Raw genomic sequence first — 25,042 nt, forward strand, 5'->3', positions numbered from 1 at the left:
GACCAGATGGGTTTAGTGGAGAATTCTATCAGACCTTCATAGAAGACCTCATACCAATACTGTCCAAACTATTCCACAAAATAGAAACAGATGGAGCACTATCGAATTCCTTCTGTGAAGCCACAATTACTCTTATACTGAAACCACACAAAGACCCAACAAAGAAAGAGAACTTCAGACAAATTTCCCTTATGAATATCAACGCAAAAATACTCAATAAAATTCTTGCAAACTGAATCAAAGAACACATCAAAACGATCATCCATCATGATCGAGTTGGCTTCATCCCAGGGACGCAGGGATGGTTTAATACATGAAAATCCATTAATGGAATCCACTATATAAACAAACTCAAAGATAAGAACCACAGTTCATTAGATGCTGAGAAAGCATTTGACAAAATTCAACACCCCTTCATGATAAAAATCCTGGAAAGATCAGGAATTCAAGGTCCATACCTAAAAATAGTAAAAGCAATATACAACAAACCAGTTGCTAACATCAAACTAAATGGAGAGAAACTTGAAGCAATCCCACTAAAATCAGGGACTTGACAAGACTGCCTACTCTCTCCCTACATATTCAATATAGTACTCAAAATCCTAGCCAGAGCAATCAGACAGTGAAAGGAGTTCAAAAGGATACAAATTGGAAGAGAAGAAATCAAAATATCACTATTTGCAGATGATATGATAGTATACTAAGTGACCCCAAAAGTTCCACCAGGGAACTACTAAGCCTACTAAACAACTTCAGCAAAGTGTCCTGGTATAAAATTAACTCAAACAAATCAGTAGCCTTCCTCTACTCAAAGGATAAACAGGCTGAGAAAGAAATTAGGGAAATGACACTCTTCACAATAGTCCCAAATAATATAAAATATCTTGGTCTGGCTTTAACCAAGCAAGTGAAAGATCTGCATAACAAGAACTTCAAGCCTCTGAAGAAAGAAATTGAGGAAGATCTCAGAAGATGGAAAGATCTTCCATGCTCATGGATTGGCAGGACTAATATAGTAAAGATGGCCATTTTGCCAAAAGCAATCTACAGATTCAATGCAATCCCTGTCAAAATTCCTACTCAATTCTTTACAGAGATAGAAAAAGCAATTTGCAAATTCATTTGGATTGACAAAAAACCCAGGATAGCGAAAACTATACTCAACAATAAAAGAACTTTTGGGAGAATCACCATCCCTGACTTCAAGCAGTATTACAGAGCAATAGTCATAAAAAAAACTGTCTGATATTGGTACAGAGACTGGCAGATAGATCAGTGGAACAGAATTAAAGGCCCAGAAATGAACCCACACGCCTATGGTCACTTGACCTTTGACAAAGGAGCTAAAACCATCCAATGGAAGAAAGATAGCATTTTCAGCAAATGGTGCTGGTTCAAGTGGAGGTCAACATGCAGAGAATGAAAATCAATCCATTCTTATCACCATGTACAAAGCTTAAGTTCAAGTGGATCAAGGACCTCCACATCAAACCAGATACATTCAAACTAACGGAAAAAAAAAGTGGGGAAGAATCTCGAACACCTGAGCACTGGGGGAAATTTCTTGAACAAAACACCAATGGCTTATGCTCTAAGATCAAGAATCAACAAATGGGACCTCTTAAAGTGCAAAGCTTCTGTCATTAGGACAAAACAGCAACTGACAGATTGGGAAAAGATCTTTACCAATCCTACATCTCATAGAGGGTTAGACTCCAGAGAGCCAAATCACCCTATTAAAAATGGGGTACAGAGCTAAACAAAACATTCTCAGCTGAGAATTATCAAACGGGCAAAAAGTACCTAAAGAAATGTTCAACATTCTTAGTCATCAGGGAAATGCAAATCAAAACAACCCTGAGATTCCACTTCACACCAGTCAGAATGGCTAAGATCAAAAACTCAGGTGACAGCAGATGCTGGCAAGGATGTGGAGAAAGGGGAACACTCCTCCATTATTGGTGGGATTGAAAACTGTTTCAACCACTTTGGAAATCAGTCTGTAGGTTCCTCAGAAAATTGGACATTGCACTAACTGAGGACCAAGCTATACCTCTCTTGGGCATATACCCAAATGATGCTCCAACATGCAACAAAGACACGTACTCCAACATGTTCATAGCAGCCTTATTTATAATACCCAGAAGGTGGAAAGAACCCCGATGCCCTTCAACAGAGGAATGGATTAAAAAAATGTGGTACCTTTACACAATGGAGTACTACTCAGCTATCAAAAACAATGACTTCATGAAATTCATAGGCAAATGGAATGAACTTGAAAATATCATCCTTACTGAGGTAACCCAATCACAGAAAAACACACATGGTATGCACTCACTGATAAGTGGTATTAGCCCAAAAGCTGGGAGTACCAAAGATGCAATCCACAGACCACAGGAAGCTCAAGAAAGATGAACAAAATGTAGATACTCTCACTCCTTCTTAAGAGGGGAAAATATCTATAGGAGGGGATATGGAAGCAAAGTTTAGAGCAGCAACTGAAGGAATAGCCATTCAGAGCCTGCCCCACATGTGGCCCATATATATACAGCCACCAAAACTAGATAAGATTCATGAAGGTAAAAAATGCATTCTGAAAGGGACCAGATATAACTCTGTCCTGAAAGGCACGTCCAGAGCATGTCCAATACTGAGGTCAATGCTAGCAGCAAACCACTGAACTGAGAACAGGACCCCCTTTGGGAGAATTAGATGAAGGATTGAAAGAGTTGAAGGAGCTTGCAACCCCATAAGAACAACAATGCCAACCAACCAGAGCCTCCAGGGACTAAACCACTACCGAAAGACTATACATGCACTGACCCAGGGCTCCAACTGCATATGTAGCAGAGAATAGCCTTGTTGGGGCACCAGTGGAAGGGGAAGCCCTTGGTCCTGCCAAGGTTGGAAGCCTAGTACAGGAGAATATGGGGGCGACAGTAAGGGGCTTGGATGTGGGGAATACCCATATGGGGGAGGGAGAAAGGATGGGGGCTCATGGATAGGAACCTGGGAAAGGGAATAACATTTGAAATGTAAGTAAAGAAATATATTTAGTAAAAATAAATAAATAAATAAATAAATAAATAAATAAATAAATAAGAATATAACAGAGCAGACGTTGTAACTGAGTGGGCATTGCTTTCTGTCTCTGGCACTATTTATTCCCCACCAAAACAAACAAAACAAAACACAACAAAAACAAACAGGTAAGCAAAGAAACAACAACAACATTATCGCCACTTCCACGGCATTCAGATATGGTCATATCTAATCTCATAGTACTAGTTACTTACCACTTCTACAGAGTCCACACTGGATGCATTAATTCTGGAGATCCAGGACTGTTCTAGGCTTTTCTCCTTGGCTTGCTTAAGGCCATATTCATGTTCTCTACATTATCTTCCTTGAAGTGTATGTGTTGTCTTTTGGTAAAAAGGAAAAAAAAGTCATATTGGACCAGGGCTCATTCTAATGTTCCCATTTTATTGAGAATCTTTGTGAAGATCTTATCTTCAAGTATGACCACACTTGAGGCTCAGTCCTTAGGATTGTAACATGAGTTCAAGGGAATATAATTCATGCTAAAGAACCTTTTTACTACTCAGCCTAACTCATCTCTAATTTTCTTATTTTTCCTTATTGTTTTTACTATACTTTTATCTGTTTTTAAAAAACAGTATTTTATTTATTCTTTTATTCTTCTCTAAGATAGTACTACTGTTTCCCCCAAATGTAGAACAGATAGACGTGAGTGATAGTTATTTATTGAAGAATTTCATCTCTCCACTCAGGAAATATGACAAAGCTGATCTTGTCCTAGGAACGAGCTTAATATAACTTAGCCACTGTCATGACAGTCTTTTTGAAATTGTGAAAATGAGTTCCTATTAAAGTATCTTTTAAATGCATTTTAACATTTCAATTTATCATTAATATCCTCACAAAGTGGCATCCTATGTTTTCCTCATAATCTTCCAAGGTTCAGTGCAGCCACATATACACTTCCTGGGTCATTCATAGGGAAGAAATCACTTAGGACCAAACACACCACTCTGGGTCATCTGTCCTCAACTGTAGAAGATCTCTATGCTCATTTGAATTATTTGTCAAATGGGCTACATCATAAAATCTCTCTTTCTCAAGTCCATCTCTCTGATTATGGTGGCATATTTCTAAGTCTCTTCCAAAATTATAGCAACATCTTTCCTTTTAATTATTGAGTCTACATGCTAATTTACTAAGTTTAATTATTTAATTACTTAGCCTACATACAGATGAAAAGGATTTCATATAATCCAGTGAACTTTCTAGAAAATAACATGTACTTATATTAAAAAATCATCCTCTACAAAGCCCTAACCCATATTCATTGCTAAAATAGATTATGTCTTGAAAAATCCCACTTCCCTCAATTCAGTCCTGCCTGTAGACAAAAGGGATAGGAGGGAAGTATTTTACTAATTCAAAAGGGAAGAAAAACTGTTAATAAGCCACAAGGAATAATGTAGTATTACTAGCAGCATATAATTTTAGTAAACCTTAAATAATTGTTTTGTGGCCAGTAATTGACTGATTTTCATAGAGATAACTTTTACTGTACTTATATTTAGCTCCATGTGTCTTCTTTTATGCAGATGCACAGACAATATGAACTTGAAATTAAAGTGTCTTTGTTTGAGGCTATAACATCCATGGGCAGGATTAGGGCAACAAACTTAATCACCTTTCTGCCTTTTTTCTTAAATAGTATCATATCATTTAGGAACGTTTTTTAAAAAGTAAGACACAAATTATATGAATCATTCATATATGAGTATACTAATTATTAAACTACAGTCACACCACATAAATACAAGATCATCACTTAAAAAGAAACCTTGAATCTCATTTTAAACAATGCAAAAACAAAGGAAAAGGAGCTTTAACTTCATTTCTCCTGAAAGAATAAGACTGAAGGTACGAACCAAGGCTAATTACTTTCGATTTTCCAGTCATTGTTTTCATCTTTATGGAAGCCTGAGTATAAAAAGAGAAATACTATTTTTGCCAGACTACTACATGTAATCGAGTGAGTGCTTTTAGGAGAGCCCGTTTGTCTCCTTTTAGGATTAGAAGTTTTTTCCAGCCACAGCTGCTTTGGGAAGGCCTGGACTGCTATAATCGGGGAGCAGCAGATGACCAAGTGTCTGCCAGGAACACTGGGATCAAAGCTGCAGAGGCTTCTGGTTTCAACCTCTTTATATTTGTGCTCTTTCTTTGGGCCATGGTTTTAGAATGAGTGACATTAATGCAGCAAAATAAATCCATTCGGCATGACACTAAATATTTCCATTTGTTGTGTAATCATATAAAATGATAATTACACACCTGTACTCCTTGTTGCTGATGAATCTGGAGCCAGGCTCCTAGGGACATCCAGATGTGCTATAGAGAGGAAAGACAGAACAACGTTGATTTTAAAATAGACAGACAGAAAAACAAAACAGGTTTATGGGTAGTGATCTGTAATTTCCTTGTTTTTTATACACTTCATTTTCATTTTGGGAAGATACATTTCTCAATTTCTCCATAGTATATGACATATACATATACATATTCATACACACACATACATACATAATACATAAGCAAAAGACCAATAAGGCAAACAATGCCCAAACAAAACAATATGAGACAAAATGTCTACATAAATAGCATCAAGTCCATTTGGCCATCTACTGCTGGGAACAGGGTCTCCTCTGAAGTGTGACTCCATGGAGTGTTGTGATAACAGGTGTATGACCCTCATACCTGGCTTTCAGATATTCCCATATAATGAAAGAAAAAGAACAAGCAGACTAATGCATTATGGGTATCAGTTGAAAAGAAGTAGACTAAGGATATGTACTTGAAGCTAATCATTCTGTATTTTATTTGCCTCCAAACATTTTAAGAAGGAAATATGCTTCCCCAAATAGGAAAAATTGTGAAAACTTGCCAAATGGATGAGGTAGCCTAGACATTGTAGGAACTAGAGTTTTCTCATACATGAGTGGTTTGTCAGCATTAAAGACCTCTCAAGAGAATCATGGCTACCATGTGAAATTAAAAACTCAAATACAATCTAAATAGGTGTTTATCACAGACCTGCCTCCTTACTATTTTGAAATTGTTTCATACTTTCTGTCTTAACACAGTAAATTATTTTTAACTATGATAAAATTTAATACCATATTCACTGTGAAATTTATTAATATTATCTTGATAATTAATATCAATTTAACATCAATAAATCTTGCAGAGATTACTTCTTGCCGCGAATTTATTCATATAAAGTTGTAATATGAATTTTTAAAAAACAGATGATAAGGTGGAAGAGAGTGTATATGCTATGATATTTATAATGGCTAATAGCCGTTGGAGTGTCACCAGCATGTGCCTTCCATATGCTTACTTACAATTAACTTAACAGTAGAATGCTCTGGAACTGCATTAGCTATATATTAATGACAATTTCACCCTGACCTTCTGTCTCTGCAGCACTCTGAAGTGCTTTCTGAGTGATCAAAGACATAGTTATGCTCAATTTAATTTTAGTGCCAAGAAGGTTATTAATAGGAATTATGTTAAATTAGCACACGAAACTAATAATATTCTATGCATATTAGTACATGTTAATAAGAATAGTAAGTTCATAGACACTCTAATTTGTTATATGTTTAAAATTTTTGTTCTAAATATTCACAAATAAAGAGTATTAATAATGTTCTAAGGATGTGCCTCTGAAACACACTCTTTTACAATGTTGGTTTAAGGCTTTTTCATATTAAATGGATTATTTTTCTCTGGAGGCTCCTAAAACCCCCTTTGCCTATACAGTATATGGTAGTCGTCCATTGACACGCCCACCTTCCATTTAAGGCTGTGTCTCCAGGACCAGAATTTCTTTGTCTATGCACAGAATATTCTAGGGAAGCTGGTCTGTGATCTCTATTCATTGTTGTGTGGTAGAACAGGACAGAAGACAGTAGTAACAATGCATGGGGATCAGTACAGAGGTCAACTAGAATAAACAGGAAGACACAGTATGGAAAGAGCATGTATCTCTTTTCATGAGTGAAATCCTAGAGTTTTAATTGATGTTGTCATACAGTACAGGAGCTTGTAAAACGATGTGAATTCAAGAAAAGTCTTAGTTGTGTGGATTGTGCAAAGTTCAATGGAAAGGCACAGGAAGACTGAAAGGAACTAAACGAGAAATCAGAACACAGGAAGGTAAGACAATGAGGACTCTTTTTTTTTATGGACTGAAGATCACAGACAAGAAAGGAGGGTAGAGAATGAAGAGGGCGTGGTTGAGGAGAAGCAAGGGATAAATGAACAGTTATCTTCTGGAGCACTAGAATACCACCGGGCTACTTGTCAATTACACTTAAGTCAATCCTTACAGCAGCTCTGTGGACCAGGTCCTCTGTCACTAATTTTCCATGTGCAGGTGGCAAAGGCAAGGTTTCTTGATGCCTCATCAGTAACTCACCTGTGAAGTGAACCAATAACACAATGAGACTGCAAATCCAGAGTCACCTGTCCCAAAAGTGTGTACACCGTCTGCGCATGAGCACCGATCTAAGCCTTTTATGTGGCTTTTCAAAGGAAATGAATTCTTAGAACGCTATCAGAAAGGACTGAAAAACAACAATCTGATGAACATGTTTGCACCCTACCTACTTTCACTGAGCGGCTCGCTGTGCTCCCAGCCTCCACAGCACCCGAGGGACCCTCTGCAGTGCTGCTGTGCTGATTGATCCGCAGACTATGACAGTGGTCACAGGGGGACCACAGTGCTGGGGTAATTAATTACAGAACTCAGTGTGCCGATGAAATACTTACAGAAAAATAAATGTGTAGGAGAATTTGCATAGTGGAACCCCCAAACCACCAAGCACCAAAGTAGAACACTCCTTCACCATTGAGGCGTCCTAGTCCTGTGGACTGGAGGTCACAAATGCTATGTATGTTAGGGCACAAGATCTATCTACTTTTTCACCAAATCACCTAACATCCTTGCTATTTTTATGTTCACTAGGGTTTTGTTTTCCTCTGGCCGGTGAAATTGACCTTGCAAATATTCTTTTCAATCTGCTTTAGTAGGTATTCTAATTTACATTTGAAATATACCTAATTCGTCAGTAAAGGAAGTACCTGGGGCGAATCACTATTGCAGGTGACCTCGTGAGTACGACATGTGTTAAGTCATGTCTGAAATCTCCTGGTAAAGACAGTGAGATACACACAGTGGATGAAAGCCCTGGGGTGTGTGTGTGTGTGGTGTGTGTGGTGTGTGTGTGTGTGTGTGTGTGTGTGTGTTGACATCTCTTTTCATCTGCCTTTCCATTTCTACCATTACAAAGCAAGGCATAAATAAAAGTTAAGCACCGGAAACTAGTTAGCTAACTAACTAGTTAGTTAGATGTTGGCATCAGAAAACATAGATCAGTTTAATAGAGTCTCGATAGGCTACTTACAGCTATCATTTTTTTAGAAGAAATTTCGATGTGCTTTTGATTAAGACCTTATATTTTTTACGTGAAAGCTCAGAAGGACACGCAGCATTGGGCCTGCGTTTAGTGCAGCATCGATGTGACTGACAGAACGGGAATAATTTCTGCACATCCTAACCATCTTAACTGAAAGGAAAGTGACTTGTCCCCACATGTGTCCAATAACCTCTTCTTAATGCTAGAAGAATTTGGATATTTAGTTCTTTAAACACCTTATCTAAATGTTTTTTATTTATTATCAGGTGATGGTGACCCATGTGTGTTTGAATACAAGTGCATGTGTACCATAGCTAAGTGTGGAGGATGGAAGGCTTTTCTTGCTATGGATCTGGTAATCAAACTTACGATGCCATGCTTTCATTTATTTAAAAAGTATACATATTTTGTTTGTGTGTGCGTGTATGTTTGTGTTTAGGGCGTGTGTTTGTGCTGTATGTGTTGTATGTGTTTGTATGCCTGTGTGGATCATGCATGTGTGGAGCATTTAAAGGACAACATTCAAGACCGGACTCTATCCTTCTATGAGACTTCTAGCTATCAACTCCATGCTGTCGGGCTTGGTTGGCAAGAGCTTTTACCTGCTGAGCCATCTGGTTTCTCCTGTGTGAATACGCCTGAAAGTTCAGTCTTCTGAGTCAGTGTGAATGTAATTTGAAATATTACAGCAGTAAAAGAGAAAGGTGAGTGGAATTATTACCCAGAACAATTGATTTTTAAAAGCACATTTGTACATGGGAAATGGTGTCAATATCCACGTCTCTCCTGAAGTTTTGAAATTCCCAATAGATAACAACAAAAAGGGTAAAACAAAGGCAGCCTGGTGGTCTATGACTTCAGTTCTGCACTCAGGAAGCTAGCACAGGAGGATGACACTTTTGAGTGTGATCTATACAGCAAGTCTAGGCTAGATTCTGGGTTTGGAGTCCAGTTTCGGTTACCCTTCAAAACTTTTTTCACAAATAAGCAAAGAGTTATCTCCAAAAGGTAAGGTAAAGAACATAGGAAAGAGTTCAATAAGTAAATTATATTCCGCCTGTCTCTTCTTCATGAAATGTAAATATAAATACACTGAGACTTAAACTTGAAGAGATTAGATATATGACTGAATATGAATACATGTGTCATAAGCAGGACATAGCAGATGTATTACTAGTTTTTATTTATTTAATCCTGTTCCTTTGAGGAAGCCAGGGGATTTTATATCCTTTTTTTCTTGTCTCAAGTTTATTTGTAAAAACAGCATAGGACACTGGTCATCTGCACGTAGTGTGTAGGTGGGTGTGTCACAGCAGTCCATCTGACTTCACACTGGCAGGAGCCTTTTCTACGGGGCCTGCACAGGGGCCTGGGCACCCTTGGAAGCCTGGGCTGGAGTTTTGGCCTGGGCCTTAGCTGGAGCTTTGGCCTCTGCCTTGGTTTGAACCTTGGGCTTTGGTTGGCAGAGCCTACGATCCTTGGCCATGTAGCTTCGAATCTACTTCCCAAGCTTGGGGTGAACGATGAAAGCCAGACAGCTGAGTTTGCGGCTGGAGCCCTTTGGCATCTTGGGCTTGACGGCCTGAGGCTTCACGAGGGCCTTGATGGCCTCTGCTCGTGCACTTACTGCCTTGGCATCTTCTTCAGGCTTTTCTTGTTGTGTTTCTTGGCAAAGCGCATGTTCCTCAAAAACTTGGGGTTAACCCCCTTAAGAGATTTGTATCTTTGTGACCGGGGTTTCTTGATGCCATTTCTGTGCCATTTGCGGGACTGGTTGTGTGTGGTGTCGTTCTTGGACTTGGCCATGTCTGCACGGTAAGCTGCGGCTCCCGCCTTTATATCCTTTTTATAAGCTGAATTTACCTGTTGATATTATGTTGTCTTTACAAGGAACCTTTCCATGAAAAGCAAATTTGTATACAGAAATTAACTTTTAGGATAATAAATAATTATAGACTATTACTATCTTTTCTCCTAATATTTAAAATCTCTACATCTTACCTATGTTGCTGTACTTAAATACCTACCTTCTAGTATTCCCTTAATGAAACTCATCTGTTGTTAAATGGTACAGATTTCTGGTGATATAATATTGCAATTAAAGCCCATACTCAGAAAGGTGAAGCAAAATTAGGATCAACTAAAATTGGGAAACAGAAAACATTAGTATAATAATATCTGAGTTACCACCACATATGCAGGAATGTGAATAAGTTAAGTTAATCACAGTTTACGATCCCCATGAGAACCATGTGTTAGAAGAATACCCTGTTTAGTTCATAAAAGCTACTCTCAGTATCATTTTGCTTGGAATAGGTATGACAAATACGATTTGTAAAACAGAAAAACTGATGTAGTAATGTGACTAATTCTGTTGGTGTTAACTCACTCCAAGTCTATTCTAGAGTCAACCTGGAGTTTGATTACTCAAGCCAGTCTATGTAAGGAAAAACATGTATTGAGTTTGCCTAGAAATTAAGGGACAGATTGGTTGGATGAATAAATTACAGAAAACAAAATAAATGTAATATACAGATTCATTATGCTTATGTATTTGTCAGTTGTTTCATGTGTGTGTGTGTGTGTGTAAATGCATAGGAATGTGTATGTATGTGTGCACCAGTGTGTGTGCAACTATGTGTGTGGAGAATGGAAGCCAGAAATCAACATCAGGTGTTTTCCTTGATTGTTCCATTTCCACCCTGATTACTTGAGACAAGATCTCTCTCTGAACTGGGAACTCACAAATCTGAATAGGCTGGTTGGCCAGCGAGCTCCACAGAACATTTTTTTTCTACCCACATAGCACTTGGATTACCTTTTTACTTGGGTGCCTTAGACAAGTATTTTACTGACTGAACAACTCTTCAGCTTCAAGCTTTTCCAACTTAATTTTTTTCTAGTCTTAAAAGTCTCAACAGACATTAAAACTTGCTCAGGATCCACAGAATAGTCATGTTGCCTGAATTAGACAGCGGCATATGCTATGAGGGCAGGCCAGTACTTAAGGGATCATACAGAAGCATGGCTTGGGGAACAGAGGCTATTACACTAAGCTTTTAATCACAGAATGTAGAGAATTTCATCAGTCAGTTTACGCATTGGCATCACATAAGACCTTGCTTGTTCCAAGACTATTGGGTCTCACCAGGGAGTGTTTGGTCTATTCAAACAAGGTATTTGAGGGCAGTTTAATAAAGAATCTATTTGTGGAGTTGAGGACAGAGATATGAATAGAAACCAATAAGGGATGCTAAGGAATTCTGATCACAACAAAAAGCCAACACCATTTCTAGGTTAAGCAGAGTACAGGTAAGGAAGGTATAGCTTTAATAGGGAACCACATCCATGTCCTTTCTATTGCTTGAGAGAAAAAGAGTGTGCAGATTATTCTACTCCCCATTCTGTCTCCTTTAAGAATCTGCATACGTTTCCCATTGGCTGAACCCAATTCCAAAACCCTAGAACAAAAGACCATTAACGCAAGTCCCTACAACTGAGCCTCTCAGGTCACAAAGGGAGTTGGAGAGAATGGAGTCTAAATCAGGTTGGACATATGGATAATACCTAGAACACCTGGTGTACTGAAGTTAATTACAGTACTCTGCTGAGCCAGGCCAGAGCCTACAACAAAGGAAGTGAATGTGATAATATCATTGTCTTGGCTTAAAATATTGCTATTTTGATCCTGGTGGGTTTTTTTTCAATCTTTCTAGTTTGAAAATCTGGAGTTCTGCAATTCCATTCATCTTGATTTACCACATCTGTGATTTGCCCACTCTTCAAAACTCTATCCTCTACCCACATTATCCATTGACAGTGCCCTAGGTTTTGCATTCTGACAATTACACTATAACTTACGGCATGTTTTCTTATGCTTGTTTCCTTCATAAATTCACCGAAAATATTGTCCTTAAACCTACCAGGAAAAACATGTGCTCTGATTTTATAGATAGAAAGCATGAATAGATTTTTATTCTTTGGAACAATCAGGATTATGTATATTGTTTTCTCTGTCAGAAAGTTTTTTGTGTTTGACCGCATGTGCAATCTTAGAAATCAGCTCATATTTAAATGAATGCTGGTGGTACTAAGTGACTGGAGGTAGTTTGTTCCTGGATTGCCCAACTGACCTATCATTAAATTGTGAGATTAGTAACATCTGCTAGACCATTCTATTGCATTGAAAGTTTTATGAGTACACAGGAGAAGTTTTTATCATTGTCCCTTTATTGCTATTACTTCAGCAACCTTCAAATATTAAATCGACAACCATTGTTTGAATAAAATGAATGAATGAACAATGCTCAAGGAGCATAAGAATCATTGATTTCATGTGGCCCATACATATACAGCCACCCAATTAGACAAGATGGATGAAGCAAAGAAGTGCAGACCGACAGGAGCCGGATGTAGATCGCTCCTGAGAGACACAGCCAGAATACAGCAAACACAGAGGCGAATGCCAGCAGCAAACCACTGAACTGAGAATAGGACCCCCGTTGAAGGAATCAGAGAAAGAACTGGAAGAGCTTGAAGGGGCTCGAGACCCCATATGTACAACAATGCCGACCAACCAGAGCTTCCAGGGACTAAACTACTACCTAAAGACTATACATGGACCGACCCTGGACTCTGACTTCATAGGTAGCAATGAATATCCTAGTAAGAGCACCAGTGGAAGGGGAAGCCCTGGGTCCTTCTAAGACTGAACCCCCAGTGAACTAGACTGTTGGGGGGAGGGCGGCAATGGGGGGAGGGTTGGGAGGGGAATACCCATAAGGAAGGGGAGGGGGGAGGGGAATGTTTGCCCGGAAACCGGGAAAGGGAATAACACTCGAAATGTATATAAGAAATACTCAAGTTAATAAAAAAAAGATGAAAAAAAAAAGAATCATTGATTTCAGATTATCCATTTCCAGCCAACAGGTTTAAATGGAAAGTAGGATCACAACCTTGATGATGCGATGAAGAATTTTGTATTATGAGACAAATTAAAATTGGAAGATTCAACTTCAAGAGAGTGGAAGTTCTGTCACAATGACCTGATAAGCATCTCTGTCCCAGGGTCCTACTTCTTCACCACTGATTTCCACTGTCATGTGCATTCTGCACACTACGGAATAAAAATATTGCTAGGTTGTGGTAGAAGTGCCCATGAGTTATAGGTTAATGAATGTGATAGTCAATTTTTTATTATTTATAAGTTGTTTATTTATTTTTTATTTTTTAAAGTTGTTTATTTTTGAACAATAATCTTTTAATTGCACTTGTAAAGTTACATCCATAAAAATCCAAGTAATACATCTCTCAAAGAATTATTTTGACATCCAAAATAAAACATGGATTTATTTAATATATGATAAACTAAAACATGGATATGTCTTACTTAGGTTTACTGGTATATATGCACACATAAAATTACTAAATATAGTTACTATATTTATTCCATGTTACTATAATAGTATATATAATTACTAACAAAAAAGGTATTTCAATACTGTATGACTTTGAAATGACTGGTAGAAATCTTATGAGAATAGATGACTTTTCCTGAGTAGAAATTTTCAATTGAAATCATTTTCCTTTTTGGCAGTTCTTATAGTGAGATTATTTTGGTAAAAATTAGTTCTGATAACCACTAGAGAAGGTAACAAAATAGTAATCAGATGTCATTAATAAACTCTCATCTTAATCTAGACCGTCACTAAATTTATTCCACAGAAATATAAGATGAAAGAACTTACTTCTGTGCATATTCATATTTATTGTGTCCTTTGTCATCTGTAGTGACAAGTGATAAAGTCATCTTTGTCTCAGTTAGCAAATACAAACCCGGAATTTCTATGACATTGTTTCTTTATCCAAACCATTAACTGCAACCAGAGCCTATATAATTCTCCCTGTGTCTGACCAATGCACATTTTAAGAGGTCTCCTCTTATCATCCTGTGTCTAGTACACTGCTTATCAAACATGCATTTTAAATTTTTCCATTGGGGTAGGTAGATGGCACAGGCAAAAACTCAAGTTCCAACTCCAGATTCCATATGAAAAAGTCCAAAACTTATCTGAAGGAATGGTTCTGTGGTTAAGATTAGTGTCCACTCTTAAAGAAGAATTGAATTTGACTCCCAGCACCCACATGGTGGTTTACAATCCTCCCTAACTCCAAATTCACGGGATCTGTAACAGCAGAAATTGCTCTTAACTAATGTGATGGTTAATCTTGAATGGCAACTTGATGAGCTAAGAATCTCCATGGAAACACATCTCAGTATCTCTGTGAGCGCTTTTCTATAACAGGTTAACTGAGGAGAAAAGACCCACCCTAAATATGGGTACATGATGTGTGTACTCGGGTCTCGAATGAGTACTGTGGAGAAATGGAGCAGAGCACCAGTTTGCTTGCCAGCTATAAATGCCATGTGGACAGATTCACCAAGCTCATACCCCTATGATTTCTCCACCAGAAAACACTATTCTCTAGCACTGTATTTGAGAATAGGCTCTTCCTTTCTTTCTTTCCTTCCTCCCTTCCTTCCTCCCTTCCTTCCTTCCTTCCTTCCTTCCTTTCTCCCTCTCTTCCTCCCTCCCTTCCTCCCTTGCTTCCTTCCTTCCTTCTTTATGTTTATTTTTTTCAGAGCAGTGTGTCACAGCAAAAAATCGATTGCATAATTTGTGTGACAGAACAGAGTTTTGGTTTTATAAAATGAAATAAGCCTGAGAGATGGATGACGGTGATGATGAAACAAGACTGTAGACTTATTTACTGTCATTTTAATAGTTGCTAAAAGGTACATTTATGTATATATATTTTACTGCAATTATAAGACTTGACACATGAAAAGAAAACCATTCCTGGGGCCACTATAATGCCCTATAAGAAGCTGATGCGGTGAAGAATTCTTGATGACGTCACTAAAATAGACGATGTGAAGTTCAACTTCTCATATTTTTTAAGCAATGGAAAGCAGTGGAGTTTCAAAGGTCAAAATACTGTTATTATTTTGAATGTCACATACTGTTTATTACCCTTTGCTGAGTATGTTCATAATGAATGTGACATTAATCGAGATGAGCTCACATTTGACACCTGGACATTTCTCACATTGTGTAATTTGAGGGCATTCTAAGAAAATAATAACAGTGCATCATCATTTAACTTGAACTAATGAGCTTACAGTTGAATTTTGTAGATTGTGAGAGGTTAATAAATGGTGTGTGTGTGGTGTATGATAGAGTCTTATTGTAATAAAATTTATTTTTGCTGAGAGAGGAATTAAATAAGCTCTATACTGTAAACTTCTTCTAATCTGAATATGATGTTGATATTATTGAGGAGAATGGCGAGGATGATGATGATGATGGTGGTGGTGGTGGTGGTAGTGTGTGTATGTGTGTGTGTGTGTGTGTGTGTGTGTGTGTGTGTGTGTACCTCTGAGCATAGGTAAGTGACCACAAACTACAGAAAGGGCATCAGATTTCTTGGGGATATAGTTAAGGACAGTGGTAAACCATCTGAAATTGGTACCAAAAAATAAACTCAGGTCCTCTGCAAGAACAGTAAACATTCTTAAACATAAAATTATCTCTCTGGACCCATGGTTTGACTTTTAATTGTCTAAAGTTTATATGCCACACTCCATAAAATATTTGGCCATAATACTTTCTGTCTCATAGCATTTCATAGGATTACTTAATCTAAAGAGATGTTGAAAATTCTGGAAAATAATTTCATGAATTTGGAGTCAAAGTATTTATGGCTTTTGTACTGTTAAAGATTTCCATTTAATTTTGGAATACAGTAATTATTACAAAATGAGCTTATGCAATATGTCATTTTAATCTTCATTTCTTGCTTTATAGTTTTAGGGTGTGACCCACTACTTGCTGTTTGCTTTTTATTCATTTTTCATGTGGAAATGATGTTAGATGAAAAGCAAACTCTAAGGATCTTATTCAAGTTCAAAATAAGTTCCAGGTAGCTGAGAAAGACTTGCAGGGTCAACAGCTCAATTGACTCATTTGAACGATTAATGAATGCGTAATACCGAGGTGGTTCAAGAAGATTTGCAAAGCAGACTAGAATCTTTAGAGGAGGGACACAGTGGTAGTCTAGCAGAAGTTGATACTGAGCAATCGAGAGTAATCGTCCAAGCTGATCCTTGTACAATTACATAAGAAGTTACCAAGAACCTCAACACAGCTCATTTGAAGGCCACTCAACACTTGAGACAAAGTGAAAAGGAGACACAGACTGTGAAGTAGAGGTTTGTGAGGTAAATGAGAACTAAAGACTTAATCTAAAGACTTAAAATAGGGCTGGGACAATAGTTCAGCAATTAAAAGCAATGGCTGCTCTTCCATTATACTTGGGTTCGGTTCCCAGTGTTCAGATGGTAGCTTACAGATATCTGTGACTCTAGTTACAGAGGACTCAGGACCATCTTCTAACCTCCAGGAGCACCAGGAGCACTCAAAGTACCCTTACATACATGCAGACAAAACACTCATACACATAAAATAAATATCTTTTTTAAAACCAGTCATTTTGAAATATTGCTGTTTTATTCTATGTAATAGTGTACCATCGCTCAGTCAGATTTTGATAGGCAACAAAAAGATTACACCACAACACATCTGACGTTGATCAGATCAGTAGCAGGTCCCAGAAGACACTCCAATACACTTTCTAAAACACAATTTGAACCAAAAGAAGCTCACAGTCACTGCTGCTCTGGTCTTTTATCCCTGCTGAATTTCACCAAAACCCTTATACCTGGTTAGTATGTCAGAAGTCTCATGTGGTGTACTAAGAACTGTAATTCTTGCAGCTCTCAAGTGCTGAGCGGAGAGTTCTGTTGGCTTGAATAAAAATGACTCCCATAGACTCATATATTTGAATGCTAAGGAGTAGCATTAGGAGATGTGGCCTTGTTGATAGAAGTGTGTCACTAGGGGACAGCTTTCAGTTTCTCATGCTTAAATCAAGCCCAGTGTTTCTCTCTCTGTCCCTGCTACCTACTGATCTGGATATAGAACTCTGAGCTCTCTCTCCAGCACTATGTCTGCCTTCTTGCCCATGCTCCACACCCTGATGACAAAGGATTAAACCTCTGTTAGTCAGCCTCAGTTAACTGTTTTCCTTTGTGAGAGTTGTCATGGCCATTGTGTTCTCCATAGCAATATAATATTAAGATGCAACATGGCTCATACCCACGTGAAGAAGTTGGTCTCGGAAACTTTGCTTCGTCTACCATATCTACCTTACCTCTTGTGTATCAATTGTAGCTTCTTCAAGCAACTCAGCATCTCTGCGGGGAAGCCCTTTGAACAACCAGCAGAAAGTAGAGAAAACATTCCATGAGTTTGCCAAAGGCTTTTTTCTTTGAACACAGGATTTCTCTGTGCAACTCTGGCCATCCTGGAACTTGCTTTGCATACTGGGCTGGGTTCAAACTCTGAGAATCACCTGCCTATGCTTCTAGAATGCTGTGATTAAAGCTGTGTGCCACCATTGCTATGCTGAAGCATGGGTTTTGCACTACAGGAATAAGCGATCTTATTTCCATGGGCAAAATGTATTGGCTGTAATGATTGTTATTTTGATCAATAAAGGTGTGTTTGAACCTTGTTATGATGCTTTAAATTTCAAAACTCAAACTGAAATTTTTTTGAATCAACCTAACATTTCTTCATTCATATTAATTTCTGATTGATGCTATCATGAATCATCAAACCACCAACCAATGAGTACACATGACTCCAGTCACATAGGTGGCAGAGGATGACATTGTCCAGCATCAATGGAAGGAAAAGCCCTTGATCCTGAGAAGGCTTGTTTCCCCAGTGTAGGGTAATGTCAGGTCATTGATGTTGGAGTGGATGGGTGGGAATGGGAGCATCCTCATAGAAGAAGGGTAAGGGGTTATGAGAGAGGGGGAAAGGGGGATTACATTTGAAATGTAAATACATAAAATAGCCAAGAAAAATAAATTATTAAAAAAGATTAGGTTTTAAATGTTCTCTCTTGTTGTGGTTTGCCCTGGAGTTATCTGTATTTTGATGCTAATTCCACTGCCCCAAGGACTGCTGCCTAGTCAGTACCCAGCAATCAGGTGACTTCACCAGAACCTTCTCCTGATTGAATCTGTAAAGTACAGGTGAGGGGCAGGGACAGGATAGAAGGAGGCCTGTCATTGGAGGAGAAGGAAGGATGGGCGGGAGAGAAGTTTGAAGGAAGAGGAGGAGACTGGAACGGAAAGGAGGAAGAGACAGGAAGGAGAGAGAGAGAGAAGCCGTGGCAGGAAGATGGAGGCTGACCTTAAGATTCTGCTCTGTGTATTTACAGGTTGTTATGAATGTTCCTAAGGGATGGATGGTCCTGGGCTTTGTATGTTTATGTGGGCAATTATATCTTACCAATTGGGTCAAAGATTATTGTGTTGTGTGCTCCTTTATGTGATGATTTGAGTGTAACAAAGTGTGAGGCGGCAGGAAACACTGGGCCGCCGAGGAGTTGGGATGTGTTTTCACCAAGATATCTAGGAGATTTCTTGGGGCACTGCGGTGCGGACCTAAGCAAGGTAAAAGACAATGATATACTTTTTTATTTTTTATATTTTTACAACAACTCTGTCTCTCTGTCTCTGTCTCTGTCTCTGTCTCTGTCTCTGTCTCTCTCTCTCTCTCTCTCTCACACACACACACACACACACACACACACACACACACACACACACACACACAAAGAAAATAGAAAAAAAAATCTATGTACTTTCAGAACCAGTTTCATGGAACTAAACTCAGTGTTGGCAGGGATGCATCTTCTGCGATGTTTAAGGCACAGTCTTTTCCCTTGATACTGCTACAGGCTCCTGAATTTGTTGTCTTTACCATACTTCATTTGTCCTCAGACAGTCTCTCCCCTTCTTTGTCTTAAAGTTGGTAAGGATTCTGGAAGAATTATATTTGATTATGTCTTAATCTATACAGTATTTTTAATATGCCTATTTTTAATGTCTATTCTATATATTGCATCCATCCATGCTATGTAAGCAACTTATCTGAATAAGACACAACTGCTGCAAAAAATAAGTAATCCTTAACATTTAATGTGGAACTAATTCCAGCCATGTACATTTCAGAGAGGAATATGAACAGTCTGAAATAGATTATGAAAGTCCAGAAGGTTGAATTGGTAGAACTTAAAGAATTTGCAGATTTGGGACCAGTTGATTTTTTTTTAAAACACGATGCAAATGAAGAATTTAAAAATGAAAGGAAAACAAAAACAGAGAACAACTGAAATGTTGCAAGACGAACACCATGTGTATGTAAAAATGTTACGGTTAAATGTCTGTGTTTGGTTTTTGAAGTATAGCTAAGAGCCAAGGTCATTAGAAAATATAATATTTGTAAAAGAAGCAAATAAATAAGATGGAAAAAGGAGACTGAAGCCAGATGACATTTATTTCTTAACATGGTATTATTTAATTTTTATTTATCATTACCTGATAGGTGTTCTTTTTAATTATTCACTTTACAGCTAAAGCTGCAAGTTACTACTAATATACCCTAAAGACTAATTAAATATACATTTTAGATATAACTTTTTACACAAAATAATGTACATTTTATATCCTGTATCCAATTTTACATTATACTTTCCCCCTCAAAACAATAATATATAAGCAAAAGACTTGTAAGTTTAAAGAAAAACAAAGCCAAGACAGAATTATAAGGGAAAAAAAGACTCCAAAAATACCATTGAGTTTCTTTTGTTTTGACCATCTACAGCTGGGATGGGGCTGTACACTTAAGTGTGACTTGTGTACCCATTGACACTTGACTGGAGAAAACTCCTTTTTTCATTTGAGAGTGATTATGAATTACTTACTGATAATTTCTATGTTAGGCTTGGGGACTTGGGTCCATTTTGCATTTCAGTGCTGAGACCCCATATGGCTGAGACCTGTACATGCCCTGTGGATGCTGCCACAGTGTCTGTGAGTTCACTTGTGTGGCAGTCCTATTCCTTAGTGTTTTATATCCTCACTGACTTAGAATCTATCTGTTCCCTCTTCTGAAGACTTCCCTGAGCCCTAAGGAGAAGTATTCAATGGATACATTCCATTTAGGGCTGAGTATTAAAAAGTCTTTCACACTATGCACAATGCCCAGTTGTGGGTCTCTGCATTTTTTCCCCATCTACTGTAGGAACAAGCTTCTAAGGCGAAAGCTGAGTAGGATACTGATTTATGGATATTATAGGTTTACATTACTTTTAATAAGAGTTTTAAAATGCTTTGATTCCCCTTCTAGCTTGCCATCCAAAGGTAGGGGAGAAAAGAAAATGCTAAATAGGACAAGGTATGTGGACCTGTTTAGAAATAATTTTTGGAGGCCATTCCAAACTCCATTTGTCAGGACACTATCAGTCCAGTTCAGTAGTGTCAACATATCAAACAGGAGTCAGCAGTGGTAGCATGATCCAGCAGAAACCTCCAGGTCTCTGCTAAATTGGCATGAATCAGTGTCAACGGGAGCAAACAGAATTGACTGGGATAACAGGAGTTCTCTGCCATGCCTTTTGCAAGGAAGCAAAAGCTCAGCAAAGATGGGGAGATCAACAAAGCATCGCAATGCAAGCCAAGCACACCTTCAATGTCTGTTGAGTCCTATTTTTCCTCTCTCCAAACATCATGTGTCCTCCCCTGGGTCTTGCCTCAGCAAAATACCGTATGAGTCTGCGTCAGCAAGGCACCATGTGAGACTGTATCACCTGACATCCAGAAACTTTTACGGTTCAGCAAGATTTATTAGGAGCTCCGTTTCCTTACCAAAGCACTTGTATTTTGTTTTCTTTTAGGTCCATGGCCTATTTAGTCTTAGGTTCTTGGCTACCTAGGGTTGGGATGGGTTTCATCTCATAGAGTGGCCTTTAATCCAGATATTGATTAGTTCCTATCATATTTGTGCCACTATTGAAGCACTGTATCTGCAGGCAGGCCATCATTATAGATCAAAGAGTTTGCAGCTGAACTGATATTTACGTTTCTCCTCTGCTTGAGGTCAAAGTACCTTCCAGTACCATGATCACTATTCAGGACGAATGGAGGCTCTACGTAGCTCAACATCCTATTTCCAGTGAGGCATATAGGTGTGATCTTCAGCAACAAGGCCTTCCCAGCAGTTGTGGAGACCAAACAATAGCTCTGTCACTATCCTGTATTGTTTCAGGGCTCTTATGGGGCCCCCTTGGCAAATCCATTTTCACCCATTGCTGGCACTGAAGATTTCAATTGGTGGTGAGAGATGTTTGTTTTCTCTGTTATTTGGTTTTCTATTTATATTATTTTCAGTATGTATGTAAGAAGCTTCTACTACATAGGAGGTTTCTCTAAGATCCTTAAAATGGTCCTGAGATTTAGTTATCCCTCCAGATATTCATCACCTAACTCCCTCTTCCCTCTCTTTCTTTGTCTAATCCTTCTGTTCCAGTCTCATCCCCAGTCCATCTATTTCCTTGTCTGCACTTCCTTACTCTGCACCTAATCTCCGTGATTCTGTGGATCGTGTCCTGCTTATCGCTGACTTAACAACTAATATCCACACATAAATCTATGGTATATTTGTCTTCACGGGTTTGCATTCTCTCATGCAGGTTTTTTTCCTACTTCCATCCACCTGTGAATTTTATTTCATTTTTTTAACAACTGAGTAATGTTGCATTGTATAAATTAAACTACCATTTCCTTATTCATTCATTCATACACAGATATCTAGGCTGTTATCAGTTTCTGACTATTTTGAATAGAGCAACAGTTAACATGGATGAACACGTGTCTCTGAAGTAGGCTGCAGAGTTCTTGTACAGTAATATAAGGTCTCGAGATAGATCTATTCCCAGCTTCCTGGGGAAATGCCACACCGATTTTCTTAATGACTCTACAAGTTTGCCCTCCCATTAGAAATGGATGAATATTCCCTTTATCCCATAATCTCTCCAGCATTAATTGTCATTTGTTTTATTGATCTTGGCCATTCTGACAGATATAAGATGAAATCTCCAAGTAGTATTGATTTGAATTCCTCTGTTGACTAAGGATGTTGAACATTTCTTTGTTTCTCAGCCGATTGTGTTTTATCTTTTGAGAACTCTCTGTGTAGATCTGTAACCCATTTTTAAGCTGGGTTGTTTGTTTGTTTGTTTTTAGTCCTGTTTTGGTTCTATAAATATTTTAGATATTAACTCTCTATGGTATGAATAGTGACTAAAAATCTTTGTTCGTTCTTAGTCTACTGTTTTGTCCAAATGATGGTATCCTTTACCACACAAAAGCTTCTGTTTCAAGAGTGCCATTTATTGTGTTCTTAGTGGCTATGCTATTGGTGACCTGTTGAGAAGTATTTTTCTTTTTGCCAATGAGTTCAGGACTACTCCTCACTTTCTCTTCTATCTGATTCAGTGTATTTGACCTCATATTGAGATACTTGATTTATTTGGAATTAAAATTTGTAAAGGGTCGTAAGTCTGGATATATTTGTATGCTTCTACATGTGGCCATCTATTTTAGCCAGCACTATTTGTTAGAGATGTCTTTTTCTAGAATGTATTTCTGGTTTCTTTATAAAAAATATCAGGTGTCCACAGGTGTGTGGAATTTATGTCTGGATCTTCAGTTCAATTCAATTCAATTCCATCGATAAGTGTGCCTGTGTTTGTAGCAGCACAGTACTCCTTTTTTTCTCCTTCATATCTCTGTAGTACAATCTGAGATCAGAAATGGGGTAATGGAAGTCCGTGACTATGCTAAGCAGAGTCTTATTGCTTGAGGAGTTGAGCATCAAACGTTCACAGGAAAAGGAACAAAACCACACAGATCTTTAGAGCCAATGGAGACAGACTGTAAAGTAACATAGTTGATAGACTGTACTAGTTTGCTATGGCTACTGTAGGAAAATTGCCAAAACTAATAAGTGGCCTAATTTTACTGTCAAACATGTAGGGAATAGCATTCCAATATAAGGATGGTATTGCAGAGCCATCCTTCTGCCTTATGGTTCATTGGCTCTTTATCACTTGAGACTTCCCCTGTGTTCTATGGGTGTCTGTGTATCTGTGTATACCTTAGTTTCCCCCCTTTACAAAGCTATAATTATATTGTCTGTGACCTATCCTAATAATCTCATCCTTCCATAATAGACAGCATAGATGCCACTATTCATGAGAAACATGACCTAGCAAGGTTTGCATTTAATCTCCTGGCACCTTGAACTTGGATGCACTAGCTAGCTTTCAGAACAATTAACAGTTTCTGTTACACACAATTGACCTAGGAGAAGGGATTTTGTTGCAGCAGCAAGAATCGACTGAGACAAACATTATTTGCAAACAAGGACATGTTCCCGTGGACTGGAACTTTATACTGAAGAAAGAAAAGCACACAAGTTGACCATAAACAGAAAACCAGAAAGTGAAAAATTGTGGGCTTTGTGAAGATGGTTTTGGCAAAACTGCAGGACTGAGGAGTCTATGGTATTGTTGAAAATATAACGGTGTGAAGGGAAACCACCAAATGCATTGTGGGTCTTTCGTGCCAGAGCATTTATTTATAATAAATCGACTTAAAACTTCAAAGTAAGCAGCACAACTGCTCATTAATGTGTGTTAAGATGCATTGGGACTACAAATGTGCTGAGAAGCCCAGTCTCCCATCCATGTGCATCAGAATTCCTTTTCTACTGCTGACCAGAAAAATGGAATCACTCAGCACTATCTTCACAACACACAGGTTTGCATTTCTAGTCAATTGAATATGCTTTTTTAAGAATCAAGATAAACATTACATTTTTGAATAATTTTCCCTCTTCCTAGACTCCATGTTTGGATTAAACTCTGGGAAAGTAAAAAAATTTTAACTTATTTTAACTTAACCAAATGCAAATTCTTTTTTTCAAATGTAAGTGAATTGCAATCATATGCTAGTATGTGTTTTAAGAACCATCGAACACTTACATCTTCCTCAAATTGCTGTCCTGCATAGGATCTTTGGTATATGTCTTCCTGCCACACTGACTTTCAAACTGAATGCTTTAAGACTTCAAAAAGGCAAATTAAAAGTTTAAATAAATTCATTTAAGGATGGGCAAGGGTCAAAATATTTGTATGCCAGTTCTTAGAACTGAGAGATTTTCATTTATGTTAATGTTGGTGGAAATAACATTTCACTGCTGAAACTGATTTTTGGAAAATAAAAATTAAAATGACATGTCACATATAGTATTAGGGACACTAGGGGCATGCCTGTATATTAAAATTCATCATAATATGTGCAGTTGGTCTTTTTTGTCTCTGAAGAATGTTCAGCTTGAAAAATGAGAAGTCACTTCTCCTGTTCATCCCCTTCTTTTGCCTCCAATCTCCAATTTTTTTCCTCTGACACTGCCCAAGGTCACTCCCTAAGCCAGTCAGGGAGCAGTAGAGAATCACAGTAACCATTTTGCAAGATGTAGCTT

General features: G+C 38.0%; 1 protein-coding gene and 1 pseudogene; one reads left to right on the plus strand and one right to left on the minus strand.

Moving 5' to 3' along the window:
- Erich1 (glutamate-rich 1) overlaps nt 1-25,042 on the plus strand; it is a gene marked incomplete at its 5' end in the record, with an annotated part of 52,793,804 nt that overhangs the window by 25,338,980 nt on the left and 27,429,782 nt on the right.
- On the minus strand, nt 9,868-10,346 carry LOC134482508 (large ribosomal subunit protein eL29-like; annotated as a pseudogene).

This window comes from Rattus norvegicus, chromosome 16 (assembly GCF_021556685.1).
Source record: "Rattus norvegicus strain SHRSP/BbbUtx chromosome 16, alternate assembly SHRSP_T2T, whole genome shotgun sequence".
Classification (NCBI taxonomy): domain Eukaryota; kingdom Metazoa; phylum Chordata; class Mammalia; order Rodentia; family Muridae; genus Rattus; species Rattus norvegicus.